Source organism: Siniperca chuatsi, linkage group LG3 (assembly GCF_020085105.1).
Source record: "Siniperca chuatsi isolate FFG_IHB_CAS linkage group LG3, ASM2008510v1, whole genome shotgun sequence".
NCBI classification, from domain to species: domain Eukaryota; kingdom Metazoa; phylum Chordata; class Actinopteri; order Centrarchiformes; family Sinipercidae; genus Siniperca; species Siniperca chuatsi.
The window spans coordinates 31,797,452-31,809,849 of record NC_058044.1 but is presented as its reverse complement, the minus strand read 5'-3'; positions in this window follow the sequence as shown (position 1 = coordinate 31,809,849).

Below are 12,398 nucleotides of genomic sequence, written 5' to 3'. Positions count from 1 at the left end.
GTATTGTGTGTCGGCACCCCCCTTGGACGGCGTGCGTTCAACAATAAACTTTGTGTTTGTCTGTTCACTTGGTGTGTTGTCTCTTTCCTCTTTACCTTCCTGGTCCTGCCGCTCATGGGACGCCTGGGCTTTCACGGAACTCCGCGTACGGGGTTTGTGTCTCTTCGCGTTATTGTTATCATCGCTGGTGTACCGCGCAGACATTTTCCGCTTCGGCATTGGTTTTGAGACAAAGCCTCCGTTCTCCTCTTTGCGCTTTGTCATCGGTGTTGCAATGGCGCCGCGGTCCTCCTCCTTGCGCTTCGACGGGTTGTCCTCTAGTTTGTCCTCCCCGTACGAGCCGCCGTTTCCACTTCCGCGGTCGGTATCGGGTGTCGCCGCGGACAGGGTTAGCTCCTCCAGGAGACGTGTTCTCTCCGGTTGCGAACAACATGAGAGAAGCTGGGTCTCCGGGTCCAGGAAGCAGGGTTCTAGCGCAGGGTCTTCCACGGTGATTGTGACCCACCGCTGCTTAGAGTACAGCTGCACCTTCCCCTTGATCATCCACAAGGGTTCCAAGCTGAGCTCGGTAACGTCCGCCAGGAAGATCCTCGCCCAGAGGACTTTCTTGGCGTTGATCGTGGCTCCGAAGGTATGTTGCAGTGCCATCTCTGTAGGTATGGATCTGTCTCGCAGCGTCCGGACGAACATGTTGATCTGCTGAACGGGGTCCAGTTTCGAGCCCGCGCACCGTTTGTGTTTCTCCGTTGCCCTGTACTGAACGAACGTGTGTCCTCCCTTCTCTTGCGCGGCTACTCTGATTAGGTAGTCTAGCGTCACTGCGTCCTCGCGCACCGTTTCCAAGATCCTACTCTCGGCCCCTTGAACGGTGTGTGGCTGAGGTGGAGACGTGAGGCGCGAGGCGAGCGGCATCCCTCGAGGTTGGTACGAGTAGGCCAACATGATCAGGGTCGCAACTGTAGCGCTAGAAAGGCAAACGCGCTGTCCAGAGCGCGGGAGAACTCGCCGTCCGAAATGAAATGTTTCAAGTGCAGCTCCGTAAGGCACTGTCCGATCCCGTATGTGCTCTCTACACGTCGGGGTCTGTAAATAGGGTAGCGCCAGTCCGAGTCGTCTTCCACCGTCCACCTGGGCGTCTTGGTGCGGCCCAGCGTCTGCCGCGCGGGTACTCTATTGCCTTTCTCCGCAATCTCGAACAACGCGTGCTTCCAAAACTCTGTAACTTTGAACGATGTGTGACAACAAGGACACATCGCGTAGCCGCCGCCTCCGCCTTCAGTGCGCCGCAGAGGCGAAAGACAGGCACCCGGAGTCCTCACCTGAGGAGACATTGTCCGCTTCTCTCAGAACCCCTCGTGGGATGGTGAATTCGGCTCTTTTCACCGCCGCCGAGGAGGTAGATCCGCGGTTATCGGTTACCACCGACACGGTCTCCGGGACCAGCTTCATGTATCCGAAGAGGGTATTGTCTCTTGTGTACAAGAAATGCCAGTCGCCGGTGAGTTCGGATGTCTGCACCTGCAGCGCAGTGAGGGCGTTGGACCCAGCTCTGTCCTGTTTCTGCAGTTCTAAGACGTAGGCCTCGATGCTCCTCAGTCGCTTGTTACAGACGTCCATCAGGTCTCACAGCTCTTTGACCTAGGCCCTTATGTTGGTCTCAGCCCTGCTCTTGGTTGCGGATCGCCCGGATCCCGTGAGAAGCGCTTCGAAGTGTCTGTTCGCTATGTCCCACATCCGTAGAAGTGAGCCTCTGGAAGCCGCGGAGGGGATCGAAGACGCACCTTCCTGAAACGCAGTTGTGTCCCTTTCCATGCTCTTCGGTTAGGGTGACACACACACACACACACACACACACACACACACACACTAGGAACAGTTGTTGTCCGCGGTGCAGCAGGATTTACCTTGCCCAACGCCTTGGGAAGCTCCTCGGCTACGCTCCTGACCTTTTATGAGTTGATGGACATTGACGAAAAGAGCTGATGTCTGGTTTCCTCCCCGGCCACGTTGACTGAGGAGAAGAAGAAGGGTGTGTGGAACTGCGTCTTTGTGCTTTTCATGCGTATCACCACGGTCAACGGGTTGGCCACCCCGTATATGTAGCAGGTCAGGTTCTCGTTGCTGACCGTGAAAGGCTTCGTCGAGATCACGCACGTTCCCTGGGACAGGGCGATGGTCTCGAACACACCTCTGAAGTACGGCTGTAGCAGGTACTTGGCGTTCGAGGTGTAGTTCGCGCTACGGCTGGGATTCGAGGAGAACTCTATGCGTGTGTTTTTGTACCCGTGCTGTGAACACAGTCTCTTCTTATCCGAGACGAAAAGCAGTCTGCTCAGCAGCTTGGTCTTAGTCGTGTTGGACTGTATCTGGGCGTACCTTCGGAGGCGTTGCGAGACCACGGTGGCGCTGAACTTTTGATTCCCGACTGTGTTCACGTGTAACACGTGGAGGAGCACGGCGTTCTCGAGCTCCACCACGCAGCTACCAGCGGACCTGAGCGTCTCGTCTTCGGTCCCGCGGGAGACCGCTGTCGATCGAAGGGGGAGACGCTCGGGTCCGCTGATCGCGGTCCCGCTAGATGTGCGGCACGGGCCTGTAAAGCCAGCGGAACGTGTCCCTGTTGCACTCAATGTCCAAGAGCCACAGCGCGCCCAGCCAGCAAAGACAGGACACTCGAGACTCGTACAGACGCTTGCAGGCTGCGAGTCTGCTGTTCGTCGCCGGTCTAGTTCTCCTTCCGTGCGCACAGCCCTTGGGACCTGGGACCTGCGTGTCGCTGTTCGAGAGGTAGAACCGGGCACTTGCTGACGCACGGATCCCGTTGTCTACGGGTGCGGTCTCTGTGCTGGGGGACGGGATCATGTTTGCCGTGCAGGAACAGCGAGCTCCGAAGCTCGCTCGGACACAGTTGCAGGGAGTCCTGGGGCCTGCTGAAGAAGCATTCGAGATTGCAGAGCAAGAGCTTACGATTGCCGGCGTACACTATCGCCAAATGAGACCAGAGTAGCTCTACGGCGATCTTGACTTCAGCCGTGACGTCCGACGACTGGCACAGCTCACCCACCTCGGACAGTGGACTTGTGGAAAGGTTATCTATCAGATACACCAGTGTTCTGCGTTCGAACTCGCCGACCTCGTTCCTAGCGTTCCGAGTCGGGTCCGTTGTCATACGTGCTAGCAAGGCCCTCGCCGACGCTTTGGCTTCCTCGTGACATTCGGACAGAAAGCACAGCCTACAGTATACGGGTAGCAACTTACCCAGGAACCGAACGAGCGTAGGTCCGCACGGCTTCAGAACGGAGAACCGACCGTGGGTGCGCTGCTCGAAGCGGGTGTAGGCCCGAGCTCTAGGAGACCACACATGGGGGCCCGAGATGAGCTCTCGGTGTTTTACCAGACACTCTATTAAGGCTTCCCCGGAGAGCGGAGCCTCGGTTTCCGAGGCACACGCTAGCTCGTCCATGAGATACTTGAGAAATATATCGTATCTTGTTATGTCCACATGTGGATCAGGGCATCTCCCGGAGAGATCCGGATCATGCGGAACGCCGGAACTGTTTTTCGTAGCGAGCGCCATTAAAGCTTGTTACGGACAACTGTCGCGCTGGGACGAGTCTAGCGAGCAGCCCGGAGGCGACGAGTCCTCTGCGCAGAAAAGAGCTAGAGTTGTGCAGGATGGCGATCCTCCCTGTGGCAGCCTAGACGAGCAATACAAGCGCCTGTACTCGGAGCTTCGAACTAAAGCGCGCTCGGACATAAAGGTTCTGGTGAGAGAGCATGTGGCGAAGCAGAGCACGGTGTCCGCCTCCTACGAGTTCATGAACATATATGGCATGTGCACCTTCGACCCGCCCAACGTGACCAGGATGCCACACAGTACGGCAGAGCCTGTGTGTTGCATGTTCACCAAAGTCGCGTGCCCGGAGAACAACTCGAACTCAAACACGCACAGACTCATAACAGTCAGCAGACTACTCTGTCCGCTTCTTAGTGCCCGGGTAGCACATGGTGAGCCGGAGCTCACGCTCTGTGGAGAGGACGACTACCACAGGGCTACGGACGAGTTGGCTAGGTTGGACGCACGAAGTAAAATGAGAGTACCCAGAGTGTACAAGGGAAACCTGGGAAGTACCATCGGCGGCATGGAGAATCGCTTCGTTTTCCACGTGCGGGAGGACTTGCACACGCTCGGCTGTGCATACAGACAGTCGTTGGTCACTGTGGAACTGTTGCATCTCAACCTCATGCATTTCCTTTACGCGTAGCGGGTTCTATGCCTGACTAACCGCTCTTCTCTGTTGTTATGTGCGGGATGATAGCGACATTGTTGTTTGCGTCTGTGTCTGTCCATGCCCTGTATATGTGATAAAGGACCTGACAGGGATATGCATTGCCTGTGTGTCTTTCCTTGAACGCGTTACAATGCCTTGTTGACAATGAACACAGCGCAGGCTGTGGGTGCATATGTATGTGTGTGTTCTCTGTTATGTGCCTTTTGGCACGATACGTCCCGCTATGTTATTGTGTGTATGTGTTTCCTACGGACTAATAAAACAAAGGAATGGAAGACCTGAGCCTGTTGGTATTTCTGTGTGTACCCGTATTTTCTCCAGCACAAAGGCTACGCTCCTGGTTGCATTTATGCCTCTGCGGTGTCTTCATTTCTGGCTTCTCCCAACACCGCCGCCAGGGTTCATGGTATCAACTACAACACCAAAAGTCTCTTTATGTTGTGTCTAGTGCAGATTACAAGCAAAGATCAAGGACCCGAGACAGGTTTATGTTTCTCTTTATGTGTGACTTTATTTCACCCCGTAGAGGTACACAAACAACAACACTCATTTATTTGTGTCTGGTACAGACAAAGATCAGGGACCTGAATGAGACCCGGTAGTTTCACTATATGTGTGACTTTTATTTCACACGATAGAAGCAAGCACAAAACGTAACATGGAAACCTGGGTAGTAGATACGTACACAAGAAAATACAAAAACAAAAACTCAATCGGAGTCGTCGAACCCAAAGTCCACATCAGTGTCTATTATTGTCAGTTCGCTGCAAGACCTTTTTCTTCGCCGGACTACGGTCACGATCCTCTCCAGCTTGTTTAGCGGAGACTCTTTCGGCCCCTTGCAAATTACACATGGCCTCGGGTCTATACCGTTCCACCACCTCATCCTCATCATCATCTTGCTCTTCCTCTTCCTCCCCCTCCTCCTCCTCGCCTAGCACCGTGATGTTGTTAGTCCTTACAGCGGACACCAGTCCGCTATACTCTTGTTCGTTGAGCTCGGGAAACATCATCCTGATGCGGGAGCCCTCGATCTTGGGCAACACGCAGGACACCTCTCTCGAGATCATTTTCACCATCTCGTCGATTGTGCTCTTGCGCTTCACTGTCAAGGACGAGGCCGAGGCGCTCCCCTGTGCACTGTACAGCCTAGCGTCAATGCACCTGTTGCTGTACGCCTTCACGTGGTAGTAACATCCTTGTTTGGACAGCTTCACGGTGCCGTAGCTGTTGTTGTTTGAGAATGTCCTCATGGTTGCCAGTACCAGCACCGGCGCGTGTATCATGTACATCCGATTGCGGAGCATGGTGGCGAAAGGCAGCGCTTGCCCGCTGCCTTGACTAAACAGCACTCTTTGTATGCACTCACACTGTTGTATGACACTTGCTTTTCCCGCATGATCCGTCTGACCTCCTTTTCCGTGTCCCCGATCATGTTCAGCGAGCTGCGTATGTACTCGGGGAGATGTTTGTCGTCTGGACGCAGCCACTCCATACGCTCCAGCTCGTGATGGTTGACACCGTCCCGCCCGGGGTTGCGGAACACCGGACAGCTTCAACGCGCTGCCGTATGTTACCGCTCCCCTCGTCCCTACCGTATCTGAACTTTGCGGCCATGGACAGAGACACAATGTGCTTGCACAGGGTAACGCTGTTAGCGGGCTTCGGGGCGTAGAGGAGACGGGCCAGCTTGGCGCAAAGGAACCCCGTGATCATCATAACGGTCTGTCGCAAGGTCATGGTCAGGGTGAGCGTACACATGGGCAACGCTCCGTAACACAGAGTCAGCTGATATTTGCTGCTGTTGGTCAGGGTCTCCTCGTGGACCATGTTGTTATACCCTGGGTCGCTCATGGCTTTGACGCAAGCCACCTCCGTAGCTTCGCCGGAGTTGAACATGGGATGGTAGCGAGCGTAGATGAACGTGTCCGTCCAGACCCTGTTGATGAACTCTGTACGCATGCTTCCCGGCAGAGTGACACAGAACCCCTGTCCACCACTATGCCACGGAAACAGAACTCCGTGCACGTTACAGTTGTCGGCGCTACGTTCCGAGTGTGGTAACAGAGCTCCGCGCAGCATGCTGTGAACTCTGGTTGTGCCGGTCAACCCGACTGTCACAGAGGTGAAAACGCCCAACCGTACCTGCGTCTGCGGAGGTCGTTTCTCCTCTAGGCCGGTGAACACTTTACCGAAGTGGAGCGTGTTGCCCTTGTCCTGACCCGAGAACCCGACCCCCGTGGTGTACAAACAGCTCTCTAGTATTACGGAGGACATCTCTTGCAGCAGGTTCTTGCTCTGATCTTTCTCTTGGATGCTTACGCCCACATGTATAACCAGCAGCTGTATCAAGAACAGGAACAACATGCGCTGAGGCTCCTCTCCTGGGTCACACGCAATTGCAGTATCTCGCAGCTTGTCCACGTCAAACAGCGCCAGCAACTTGCGCAGCAGAGACAAGACAGGTCCGGGTCCCTTGGCCCAGTGACCCCAGTCACTGTATTTGCTGAACACTCCAGGGACGGTGTTGTCATTTTCACCAGCGCTTTCGCCACCTTCGGACCTCCGTAACTCGCAGGACGTGATCTTCACATTACTCTCGGGCAGACACTTCTTGTAGAGAGCTAGGACCTTGTCCCTAGTGAACAATCTACACAGCCCGGTGAGGATGTTGACTTCTAAGATGAAGACCGCGGACTGCAGAGAGGCTTATGAATTGTGTTTGGACGCTTGGGACGATCACCTGTCCCAGGCCCTGGTTGACCGAACGCCACAAGACCAAGACCAAGACCAACAACAGCAACGAGAACAACAAGATCGTGGCATGGAGTTACCGAGCCGAGATCGGTTGGCTGAGATGTCCGGATGCGAAGCAATACTGAGGCTGGCACTCCTTGCTGACTTCTACAGATATCAGAAGGAGGATCTGGCTTTAAATAGAGAAGAGGCAACTGACAAGCTGCTCGCAATCAAAGCTTGCGCGTGGGAAGTTCTCCTTTCCGCGATCGCCGATGAAGCGTGCATGTCTAGACACAAAGCGCTTAGGCCCTGTGGGTCGGCCGTATCCCGGAACAGAAAAACACGCTTGTCTCCGGGCCGGGAAGGACAATGGGAAGATTCCATACGTTGGTCAAAGTACACCTTTTCGACGCGGAGGACGTCGTACGCTGCAAAGCTCGTACGGGCGTTTCAGGCGGTCAAAAACGTCGGTTACCCTATGCTTACACTCAACTCGGAATGGACCTTGAGTTGTTACTACAGGCTGGCCGTGTCTTATACCACAGAGCAGCCGCTGGAGATGGCGGCGGCGTGTATGCCCGTGTTGCGCGAAGCGGTGGACATCATCCACAGCGAGCGGTTTCACAGATTGAGCGGCCTCAGTCCCAAGAGCCAGATGCTGCTATACGCAGTGCTCAACTGTCACATCAACTGGGTGGATCACAACCACAAACAGATACTCCTCACGCCCGGACAACCCAGCACGCAACCTCCGCGCGAGGAAGGCGATTTGAGGTGCTCCAGGTGTCTGAAGAATCAAACCTTCCACTCTTCGGAGGTCAAGGGCAACCCGAGGAACATAGACGTCGAATTTGATTTCGAGCAGATGAAATTCGGATCTTCCTGTTGCGCAGCCCCAATGGTCACGGTGCCGCTCAGTACGGCGGCCGTGGCCACATGCACCTTCACCGAAATGAAACAGATGTACACTGCCTGCGTGAACTACCTCTTTTCCGAAGTACTAGTAGACATGGAAACGCTCCGCACACGCTGTGTAGCGTGTGCATCGGCAGGTCTGTGACATATAATCCGCTGACATATAATCCGCGAGCGCTAAACCAGTGGAAAGGGCGGGTATGGATAGACCTCGATCCGCGTTTGAGTTCCAAGCGGACGCGGCTCTCTTTAGAGCGGTACACGCAATACCCTTTACCAAGTTGAAGGAAGTCATATGCGCACATTACGGGGATAAGCCGGTCAAGGCTGAGTGGCGGAGAGCGTGTGGCGCTAGACGAGACTCGGTCAGCGGAAACAACAACCTCTACCTATATCTGAGTATCACGAACAGACTAGGGAGAAACACCGGGGCCATCCATGAGATCATGCGGGTGTACAGAGAAGAATGCGCAGAGACGCACCCGCAGGAGGACAGGACACCGGAAACAACCTAGCCGGCCCGCAGCCGAGAAGCCCCTCTTCCTTCGAGGACGGGATGCTCGCAGCCGCAGAGGACGCGATGGACAGCAAAGAGAACCCCGCTGATACCATGGCAGCGTATCTAGAAGCGTTCCAATGTAATATGACTCGCAGTTGCTACTTTGACATGGATGTGTTATGCGAGTCCGCGGATGATGAGGATGTGTTCCGCGGACCCGGACTCTGACCCGGAGACAAAACGCGACTGCAATGAGGCCGAGCTATCAGAAGCATTGCAAAGATGCGCGGTAGTCGAAGACAGGGAGCGTACCGCGTTAACGAACAAGTCCGTTGTGGAGGACGATAACATGGGGGAATCTAAGGTCATTCTGGTGGAGGACGATTGACATTGTATGCTTTGTCATGTATTGATGCTTGTATTTTACTTATTGTTGTGTATACCTGCTGTAAGCTCCCTCTTTCTTTCTCACACTGGTGAATAAAGGCTACAACCTAACATGCCCTCAGAGCTGGCGCCTGTTGTCTTTTATCTGTCAATACACACAGTGAGGATATAGTGGAACTTGTATTTGATCTCTATCGGTAGGGTGTCTGGCGAAATGGAGCCCTGTCAGAAAGACTACTGGCACACCATGCCACACATTATGGTGTGGCTGGAAGACACACTCCCCATAGGGCGAGTACAGTACACATGGGTGCAATTGATAGATATAGAGAAAAGGATACCGAGCTATGTCACCTTGACCAAGCCCGGTCAAGACAACGTATTTCGCATACCCGTTGTACCCCATGCCACGGTCACGGGTACGCGGTGCATAGTACTCCGAGTCACATACACACATGGAGGCGATGACCTCTACGGTCTGATTACAGCCAAACACTTTACGGAGACATACGGGGACAACGCGAAAGGACACGTTGTGAAAACGGTCAGCGTTCTGGCTAGAGCGCCTTTGGCCTGGGTGAGGCTGCACACTCCTCCGGTCGCGTCCGCCGCACGCACTGCTACGTGCTACCCATTCCCCGGTGACACGGTGTGCGGATACCAGCCCGAGAGTATTGTGTCCAAGATATACGCGGTCATGGATCGGCAAGCGCGCAAAGCTTTCACCTCCTATGGGAGCGATGCAGCGGAAGGGGATGCGTTGGTCTCGCATGTGGTAAACGAGACGCTAGCTGCGCTTGGGGCCCCGCTTGCGTTTAAGGCACTATATGAGCAGAGCAGGCTCACCTTGGAGCGAGTGACACCTAGTGGCGGCGAGGCAGAGGAGCTCGGGAGCGGGTCCGTACCCGATCGACTGGACGCGTCTTGGGGGACGTGCGTGTTGTGGCACCGAGAGCCGAACGCGGGACCCCTCACACGCACAACTGTTAACCAACCCGACACTATCCCTGATCCGTCGTCCGGTACGTGGCTGCGTGTGCGGTTCACCTACACTGGATTGGAGACAACCGGCAGCTCCGGTTACACAGTCACAGCGTCACCCTACTGGGCGGTTGTACTCACGGCTGTGTGTTGTGGGGCACATGATCGCTGGGCGCGTGAGCTGGAACGAGTCTCTGCTGCGCTTAGAGTCGACCTGTGTTCTTCACCCGGGGGGCCTGATAAAGACGAGTTGGGTCAGCGCTGCGGATCCGCGTACGTATCTCCATCCGCACTGTGCGAACCGGAGCCCAAGAGAGTCTTGGCGGTGTTACAGATAGACAGGGTGCTCCTGGGCGAGATCTGCACCACGCTGTGCGCTACGGTCTACCGGCATGTCCGACACGGGTTACGTAGCTCGGACGCGGACGCCTCGCAAGGACGTATGGCGGAGAAGCGCGTGTACTGCCTCAACCATCGCAGAGTCTACAGCGCCAGTAGCGAGGAACAATGGGAGATCCGTAGGTGGCAGGGAAATGACGAGGAGCGGAGAGAGCTCGGCTGGGGACACGGAGCGTGCGAATGCCAGGACCAGTCGAGAGATAAACGCGATGGCTCCGAAACATACGCGGCCCGCGACCCTGACCTGGGCTGGTTCACCTGGCAGAAGAATGCTCGACGTGAGTCACGGAGGGGGCTCGGGTTCACGGACGACCACCACGCGCTTCGTCGGCGGTTCCGAAATAGCTACCTCTCGGACCCGGAGTGAGGACGAGCGATTCAGAACATCCACCTCGAGCGGGTATTGGTCACGATTCACGTGCCACGCTCTTGGGTATCATATCAAAACTCTTCCCTTCGGGTACCAAGGTGGACCGCTCGCGTTCTGATCGAGATTCCTCAGGCTCGACCTCGAGGATGGTCGATTCCCCGTCCTTGGACGAAACCTTGGCGGCCATCGAAGCGATGGAAACCCATTTCGGGGACCTGGTCGAGTGGTTCGAAGACTTCAGCGGTACGAGGGCCCGTGAGACCATGGGGTTCGAACTGGCTATGGAACTGTGTGGTTGTTATGATCTAATGATCCGCAGGTTCGGACAGGGCTTATGGGACGTGTTCGGAAGGTATGAGCATATACGTACGGCGCACGGCATGGTAGAGGCCGACCTCTTGTTGAAGCGCATGGACACACAAACGGAGGCAGCTTTGAAAACGCTTGGGGATATGGCAGCGGAACTCGAGGCAGCCCAGTACGGAAACTTACAAGCATACAGGGAAGAGCATGGACCACAGCCGGCCGCCGTGGAGTCTGCCTGTGACATCTGGGCTCGCATAATGACGCGATGGGACTCTGTGCTCTCGCTGTTAGACGAAGTCAAAGTAAGGGTCGAGCGGTTACAAGTAGCGCACGGGGTAGCCAAACTGACTATAGAGGACAAAGAGGATACGTTCCAGAATAAACTCGATGCCCAGGCGCGCACTATGGCTTACCTGGATGAAACCTCACAGAGCTCTCTCAAAGAGGTAGAAGCGCTTAAACAAACCCTGCGCAAGCTTAGTGAGGACCGGGAGACCGAAACGTATAACTGGTCACAGGTCTTATCGGAGGTAAATGCAAAGTTACGGCATGAAAGGGCCGCGAGGGAAAATGAAACGGCTGTCCGCGCGAGGAACCTGGCCGAACGAGAAGAACAAATCCGCTTATTGGAACAGCGAGTAGAGACCCTGACGGCCGAGGTGACGCTGACGCAAACCGGTATTGCCGAAGAGAGGGCCTCCTCGGAAAGTCTACGGGCCGCAAATGCCCGGTTGCAGGACGAAAACATCATGCAGAAACGGGAAGCGTGTGATTACCGGGACAAGTACGCACAACTCGAGGAACGCGTTACGAACACGCTCACGGAGCTGCGGATCCTAGCAGAGGCTAACGGTACTCTTGAAGATCACATCTCTAAGATGCGTGTACTGTTCCAGCAAGTCCTAGGTTTATCACAGGCGAAATGCAAACATAGTCATGTATACAGGAGCATGCACACCCTCTGTCACCGCTCTGTGTGAACAGGTAACGGCTGATCATACACAAGCCAACTGCCACAGCGCTGCTAAGGGCCGGTCTGTTTCTAGACAGAGGCACACACACACACACACATCACACCCTCTCCCGCTGATCCTAAGCTCGTAACCGCTCTGTGTGCACAGGCAACGCCCGATCATACACAGGCCAACTGCCACAGCGCTGCTAAGGACCGGTCTGTTTCTAGACAGGTGCACACACATACACAGGCATGCACACCCTCTGCAGCTCACCCTAAGGGCGTAGACGTTCTGTGAGTACAGGTAACGGCTGATCATAAACAAGCCAACGGCCACAGCGCTACTAAGGACCAGTTTGTTTCTAAACACACACATATACACAGGCATGTGAACCCTGTCTAGCTGACCCTAGGGTCATAACAGCTATGTGTGAACAGGTACGGGATGACCATACAACCCTGTGAGCTACGGCTCTAAAGACCGCTGAAACACTCAACAAGAGACCATTTATATGCAACGCTGATCATACAGCTATTGTCTGCAACCAGCCTGTG